This window comes from Miniopterus schreibersii, assembly GCF_964146895.1.
Source record: "Miniopterus schreibersii genome assembly, chromosome: 9".
Taxonomy (NCBI): domain Eukaryota; kingdom Metazoa; phylum Chordata; class Mammalia; order Chiroptera; family Miniopteridae; genus Miniopterus; species Miniopterus schreibersii.
The window spans coordinates 7,020,992-7,029,123 of record NC_138118.1 but is presented as its reverse complement, the minus strand read 5'-3'; the positions used below and the strand labels follow the sequence as shown (position 1 = coordinate 7,029,123).

General features: G+C 54.2%; 1 gene segment (V, D, J or C); it reads left to right on the top strand.

Annotated features, from left to right (window-relative positions):
• The first annotated feature begins 1,742 nt into the window (after positions 1-1,742).
• Positions 1,743-2,271, top strand: LOC308562033 (T cell receptor beta variable 5-6-like). The segment is given in 2 exons: positions 1,743-1,821; positions 1,922-2,271.
• The last annotated feature ends 5,861 nt before the right edge of the window (positions 2,272-8,132 follow it).

Genomic DNA, 8,132 nt, shown 5'->3' with positions numbered 1-8,132 from the left:
AGAGCGGGGGGACTCAGCCACCTACCTCTGTGCCAGCAGCCCAACCACAGTGTGGCACAGTCACCCCCTCCCTGCCCTCAAACCTCCTGCTTCTCTCTCCTGGCAGCTCCTGGAGGCCCTGAGGGGCCCTCCTTCCTCTGCATTTCCCGCCCGAAAGGAGCTCGGTCCTCGGCTGCCCTTTGGGTAGAAAGAGGCCCCAGATTAACCCTGAAGTGCGGTGGCTGTCAGGGCCGGGGACGGAAGCATTTCTGTCTCCTTCAGGTCTAGGATCCCAGCGCCAGCTCAGCAACCAGGACAAGGACAGCGTGTCCTGGCCACCAACAGTCCTCTGCGGGACTGGGAGCCGCTCCCGGGCACAGCCTTGGTTCTGGGGGCGGCACTGTCCCTTGCACTGTCCTCGGCGTCTGGAAGGGCTGCGACCGCCACCCTGACATGTTCTCGCTCTAAGGCCTCTTCTGTCCCCTGGGAATTCCTGCAGCAGCCTCACACTGTCCTCCTGGGGGAGGGACGGTCCCCCCTGCCTTGTGCCTGTTGACTGATTCGCACACAACACCGACACCAGGAAGGCTGCCCTGGGTCTGCCTGGAGCAAGGACCCACGTGCTTTATTTCCTTTTTTCATTTTCCCACGGCTCCATCCTGAGGGTTAGACTAAAGCATCTTTTCCCAACATTTCCAGTTTCATCTTGACTCCGTGACTAAATCTGATTTCTAGAGAATGTTGTATTTAGTCTCCGAGCTTTTTGATGTGAAATAATATCCCTGAAGTCCTTAACTCAAGAAGAGGAGATATTTTGTTGATCATAACGCCCTGTTTATTTTCATATATTTGCTACATTACATGTTGTCATATATTACTTGTCATAAATATGAACAGCCAGGCACCCATCTGTTTGTGCCGCTGCGTGTCTCTGAAATCTAAAGCCATCGTTGGAGGGGTCAGATCATGGACCACAGGTTCCTGGGAGTCCCAAGGGTAACCCAATGCTTGCAAATATGGGTCGTGCCATTGTCACTCTTCATGCCGAGGGTGAGCTGAGCTGAGTGCACATCACAGCAGCGGGCGCTGTGCAGGGCTCGGGCAGGTCCTGACTCCGAATTTAGGCAGGAGCCAGGCAGCCTGGGCAGTGTCAACAGCCCTGCTGCACAGGGGCCGCCTGGGGGCGCTGTGCACCCACCCAGTGAGCCTCTGATGGGGAGCTGGCGCCCTGAGGGAAGGGAGGGGGAGGGGGAGAGTCTTGGCTGGGCCCCTGCATCCTGGAGATTACCTGGGGAAGCAGAGGTTTGCTGATGGGATCTTCTCCCATGAGCTGCTGTGCAGGAGTGTTGGCCTCAGCAGGGAGCGTGAACTTGGCCTCCCCGGAGTGAAGGCCTCTCTGGGGGCCTGTGTCTGGTGGACAGTGTGTCGGGGCTTCAGTGGGCAGCCGGGGAAACCGAGCCAGGTGCAGAGCAAGAGGCACGTGCTCCAGGAAGGAGAACAGAGAGTCTGCGGTGATGGCCCCTTGTCCCCAACCCCGCCCGGCCCAGCCCAGCACCGCCAGCTGCGCCTGCTCCTAGGAAGCTGGACGGAGTGGGGACCGCCTGGACCAGCTGAGCCTGTCCAGGGGCTGCAGGGCGCCTGCGGGAGCCGACAAGGACAGTGACATCAGAACTGTGACGTCACAGGCAAGCCCTCCAAACAGAGCAAAGGGAGGGGCAAGATCTCTGCTCTCTCACCACGAAGTCCAGTCCCTGAGCAGGGAGATGGCCATCCTTGTCCTTCTGGAATCATCCAGGGGCTCCCGGCTGCTCTGCTGTGTGGCCCTGTGTCTCCTGGGGGCAGGTGAGTCCTGAGAACAGATGGGACATCCCTTCTTGACAGTGTCTGGAGTGTCCATCTCCTTCCTGCGCTGGTCTCCAGCTTCTGTCTCCTTCCTCCACAGGTTCGGCGGCTGCTGGAGTCACCCAGTCCCCAAGACACCTAATCCAAGTCCTTGGAGAGAAGGCGGTTCTGAAATGTCACCCCAAACCTGGACACGATACACTGTACTGGTACCAGCAGGCTCCGGGGCAGGGCCCCCAGTTCCTCATTTCCTTTTATGAAAAGGGGGAGAGGGAGAGAGGAAACCTCCCTGAGCACTTCTCAGCCAACCAGTCGGGTGACTACAGCTCTGAGCTGGCCATCAGCGCCCTGCAGCTGGCAGACTCGGCCGTGTACCTCTGTGCCAGCAGCTTAGACACAGCCCTGCAGGGCCCGTGGCTCTCTGTACTCAAACCTCCCTGTCCCAGCTGAGAGAGCCCCAGGAGAGGGAGGGGCCTCAGCCAAGCTCCAGGGAGGCTTCTAGTTGTTTCTAACCCCCTCCCTCCCTGCCCAGCTCAGGCAGAGCCCCCTGAGTGCTCTCCCAGCTCTGCCAGCCCCTTGCAACTCCTGGCCATGGCGGGATCTCCTGCTCTGTGATGGAGGGGCGGCCACACTGTGTGTTTTAGTGCACGTTGGACATAGTGTGTCCACCTTATAAAGGAGGAAGAGCTCAGTAAACTGTTTTCTAGAGAGGAAGTTGTAGCTCCTGCACTCCCCAAATATTTCATACATGTCAGGCCTGCATGTCCAGGCCTCTGATGTGAACATTCCGCCGAAATCCCACGGTGCTTCCAGGGCCTGGTCCATAGGATGTAACAGAGCCCTGCCTCTCCTGTTCCAAGAGCATCTGAGCGGGAATGGGAAGGTCACACATCATGTGTGAGGTTACAGAGCTGACTCTCCCCCACCTTCTAGGACATACAACTTCAAGCCGAAGAAAGTGCATCTGTCCTGTGTTAGTTCATGGAGATTCATCGATGGAGGTCAAGATGTCCCCTTAATAGAGGGGCTAAGTGACTTGGGGGATTTCCAGCCTAGCAGAGGATTCCCCAAGGAAACAGAAGGCCTCTAGGAATCTCAGGCAGGATCTTGGGAGTCAGTACGGAGCGTGAATGCTTCTAAGCCCTAGAAGGTTGAGGGATGAAGGGGCCCAGGTGGCCCTCACTCACCACTTTCCATCAGAATACCCCAACCTGCTACTTGAGCCCAGGTCAGGAGCTGCAAGAAACAGGTGAGCGGCACAGCGGTCACATGAAGGGTATGGACATTTCCAGACTGGGGACTAGTTTACTAATGGACACGGGGGACTTAAATTCTATTCATTTTGTGCTTTTCATTCAGTTGCCTTACTTATTACACATTCTCGGGATGTAGCACGAGTCACCAACGTTACAGGTGAAAACACTGATTGTTAAAGAGTTAGATAATTTCCAACACGGGGCACAGCTAACAGACAACCCAACAGGGACTCAAACCCGGGCCACACTGACTCCACCCAGGCTTCAGTCCCTCCAGCCTCTGCACTGGGTAGAGGGAGGCATGTTCCAAATGGGAGCACTGACCCCGAGGTCCCTGTCAGGATTGCTGGCTGACACTCCTCATTTGCATAACAGCTTCCACCTGGGAGGGGACCTGCTAATGAGGAAGGACATCCAGCTCTAGGGACCTATCTGTTCAAACTCTCACCTGCCTTGGGCTGGGGACTCAGAAATATTTGTCTGAATTTTTCTATTTGTAAACTGGGGCCAATACGGGTGTCTTGCAGAGATTTTACACAAGCAAATAAATTATTTAATAAAAATATAGGCTCAAGTAATTTGAGTTTCACCTAAGCTCTGAGACAAATGTCTAGTCTAGCACAGTGATTTACTGTGTGCGGTGCTAAACAGCACCCTCTCACTGCAGGCGGGGAGCCCCTCTGCTTTTTCCTTGGGGCCTCCTCTCTAGCATAGGACCCCCCTGGGGCTTTACTCCAGGCAGCCAGGGCAGCAGAAGGGCTAAGGCTCCTGGAGGGCCAGGAGCCAGGGGATGAAACCCCAGCTTCTGTATTCAGGGGGACACCTCAGGAGGCATCTGTGTGCTCCTCAGCAGGTTCCAACAAAGTCCACCCCTGATGTCCCAGCACAACCACATTACTGTGCCTTATCCCGGCTTTCCCTTATTTTATCCTCCCTGCTCTGTTACTCCCGCACCTCAGATCATTTCCCAATTAAACTGCTTGCTCCTAAGTCCCCATCTCAGACTGTGCTCCCAGGGGCAGCTTAAACTGCTAGAGTGATGGAAGGGTGTGACCTTCAAAGGACCCTTTCATTTGGAAGAGAGCCCCATTTTTATTTCATTCACTCTGCTATCCATTCATTCAAACAGTCCTATAAAAAAGTCTTATAAAAATACGTATGAATTAATCTTCTCCCAGTTTATTTTGGTTTATTTAAATTCCCAACAGACTCTCATGGGTCTCTGCTCCCTTCAGGCTCTGAACCTATTTGGAACTGACTACACCGGGTTCTGTTTGCAGAAGAGGAGTGAGCCTGGACTCCGACACCCATCCATTCTAGTCACTCATTCTACGAACACTAGCTGAACACAGGTTCAGAGTAGTCTGGGCTCTGTGGGGACGAAAGCTTATGAAAAGTTTGGGTGCCTTTTGAAAAAGGGAATAAAACGTTTTTAGAAATCTTGGAAAGGTCCTGTGTGATGAGAAGCCCTGAAATGATCCTTCATTGTCTGCATGGCCAATGCAGCCTTCACCACTTACCATGTACAGGTGCTGCCCCAGGTGTTTGGGGAGATACAAGTGCAAAAAACAAAAACAACCCCCCAAAACTGAATTGACTTGAGGTGCATGTTTTCTTTAACATCAACTTTGTGGTTATAATTAATTAAAAAATAAATAACAAATGAAATAGTCTTGATAAATGCTTGTCTCCCTAAAAAATTTAGGGAGTCATTGAGAACACTAACATTATGGATAGATTTACCTTATGATGAGAACAGGCCTCAGACTCTGGGATTGTGTGTCCTCTAACCCACAGGGAGTGAGTACTAGTTGAAAAACGCCTCTGTCTTGCACTGACCCGGCCTCAGGAAGCGGGCTCCTTTGCCAGGTGGCTCTTGGTCGCCTGGGGCCCAGGAGTCCTGGGTATAGACGGAGAGGCCTTTCCTGGGCTGGCCAGGCCCGAGGCCGCGGCCTTTCCAGGCGATGGCGCACCAGCTCCTCCTGGCCTCTGATATCTGGCTCCCTGTCCTCCTCACTGTTTCGATATGATAGTTGCCCATCGAGATGACATCAAGCTCTGCAGCCGCAGAAATAGGGACACCTCACGCTGAGATGTACCCTACATAAGAAATAGCGGCTTGTAGGGATTATGAGCAGCTCTGAGCTTGGCACATGAGCACATTGAGGATTCAATTATATTCTCCCATTTGGTGGGTGCAACGCCTTCTGAATGGAGACAGGACAGTTCCCTGTGGCCCTGGAGGCATCCGACACGTGTAGCTCTGGCTGAATATCTCACCCACATCCCTAACGAGCCTCCTCTGTTTTTCACAAAAGTCACAGTCACGGGGACTTGGGTGGTCCAGTCTTCTGTGGCCTCAGCTGAAACCAAGGGACAATTCTAACCCATGAGTCCTCAGAGACCTGAGCACTGACGGCAGGGCCCCCATCAGTCTGTGGATCGTGAGACAAAGTAAAACAAGTCTTCAGGTTCCAATGACCTGACCAAAGGCTTTGGCAACTTCCTGGCATCAGGGGGTTCCTGTAACTGAGAGGATCCCTGTGGGCTGACATCTAAATCAGCCAGAATTTATACAAAGAGAAGCACTAGCAGAAGGTATTTCGAGGTAAATTTTGAGAAAAGAAGTTTCTAAATTAACAGTAATACTGTGAGAAAAAATATAACCGTATACAAATTGGGAATTGTATCTTTCTGCATAGGGGAACGAATTCCCTTACCCAAAGGCAAGGAAAAAGGCATATATAGTTATAAGATTTCTTTCAAAACCAGACTCACACACTCTCCCCGCTCTGAACTGTTCAACTTGATCTACGTCATTGACTTGTTCCTGCGGGGAAGGGGTGTGGCAGGTTCGCTCTGCAGCTCACCATTTGTCAGGGAAGGGGACATGAGTGAGTCACTGACAGGCCAATGCCATTGCCCCAAAACAGAAGAGGGAGACATGAGATTCTGCCCTGGAGCTGAGATGGCCACCAGGCTCTTCTCCCGGGTGGCTCTTTGTCTCCTGCGGGCAGGTGAGTCCAGGAGGGCCTCCCGCCCTGGATTCCAAAGACCTCAGCCCAAGCCTTTGTCTAAGGATGACAACATCAGGTCTGTGGCTCTCTTACAGGACACCTGGATGCCCGAATCACCCAGAGCCCAACATACAAAGTTACAGGGACAGGAAAGAAGGGGACCCTCAGGTGTCACCAGACTGGTAACATTAATATAATGTCCTGGTATCGATATGACCTGGGCCATGGGCCGAGGCTGATCCATTACTCACTCAGCCGTGGGATCACCGCCAAAGGAGAGGTCCCTGACGGGCACACTGTCAAAAGACCAAGTCCAAAGGACTTCCCCCTCACACTGGATTCCACGACTCTCTCCCAGACATCTGTGTACGTCTGTGCCAGCCAAGATCCACAGCCCTGCAGGGCCCCCTCCTCCCTGCACACAAAAGCAAGGGCAGATCCTGCGTCCTGGCCTCAGGGGAGCCCTGTGCAAACTCCTAAAGCGCGGAGCCCAGCGGCCGCGTCCACAGGATGAACCTCGGTGTAGTTTCTGTAAGTGCTCCCCAGGCCCAGGGCCTCGGGCACCCCCAGCTGTTACTGCCGGTGCTCTGCAGGGGCCCCATTGGCGGGGAGGCTGCTTTCCTCCCAATGGCCTGAGTCTGACGGCTCCAGGGTGGAAGGTCACCGCTTAGCCACATCCGTCTAGACCCCCTGTGTATTACACGCTCGCGTCTTAAAGGCCAATGGACTGGAGTCTTTTTCCATAACGAAGCTTCAGGAAACCTACTGTTGAATGCATGGTGACCTAGAAGGACATGGGGCTCTGCTATGGGGCTTTGGAGACATAATAGGACATGGGGGTTAATGATCACAAGTAGGGCACATGGTCGTGACCTGCAGGAGGAACAGGAGCTTCCAGCTCAGATGTTTTCCCAGGGCATCCTTTCATGTCTTGTATCTGAGTGTCAGTGCCTCCAGGGCAGAGCCAATCAGCCCTGACGCCCACTCTCCCTAAGGAACGGGTCGGGTTGAGCAGGTGTGACTGGGAGAGTGGAGGGGATAGTGACCCACCCAAGGAGGCTCCCAGGAGGTCCTGACGTGCAGGTAACACAGCGGATCACCCTTTGGTACCTGATATTCAAGATGCCGCTGACAAGTCTCAGTGAGAACGGCCAGCGGACAGGAGTGACCGGCGAATGAGAAGGTGAACTTGGAGAGGCGGTGAGACCTCTGCATCCAGACCCATCAGGGTCCCTGAGACAGAGGGCTCGATAGAGGCAGTGACGTCACTGTGGAAACTGCCTGGTAGGCAAGGAAATGCCTCCCCCTCTGCTCATGCTCACAAGGACCACGACCTGGTGCGCCTCCCACTCCTGTCCTGACCCTGCCATGGGCACCAGGCTCCTGTGCTGGGTGACCCTCTGTCTCCTGGGGGCAGGTGAGTCCTCAGAAAACCAAGGCTCCAGTGAATGCGTGTGTGTGTGTGTGTGTGTGAGTGTGTGAGTGTGAGACTATCACTGTTTTTTCTCCTTCTATTTCCAACTTCTGTCTCCACAGGTCACACAGAGGATGGAGTGTCCCAGTCCCCCAGGCACCTAGTCACACAGAGGGGACAGGATGTGACTCTCAGGTGTGATCCAATTTCTGGACACAGCTACCTTTACTGGTACCGGCAGATGCAGGGACAGGGCCTGGAGTTTTTGGTTTACTTTGTGGACGAGAGACCCTCAGACACATCGGGGATGCCTCAGGAGCGGTTCTTTGCCGACAGGCCTGAGGGCTCCTACTCCGAGCTGAAGATCCAGCCAGCAGAGCGGGGGGACTCAGCCACCTACCTCTGTGCCAGCAGCCCAACCACAGTGTGGCACAGTCACCCCCTCCCTGCCCTCAAACCTCCTGCTTCTCTCTCCTGGCAGCTCCTGGAGGCCCTGAGGGGCCCTCCTTCCTCTGCATTTCCCACCCGAAAGGAGCTCTGGCCCTCGGCTGCCCTTTGGGTAGAAAGAGGCCCCAGATTAACCCTGAAGTGCGGTGGCTGTCAGGGCCGGGGACGGAAGCATTT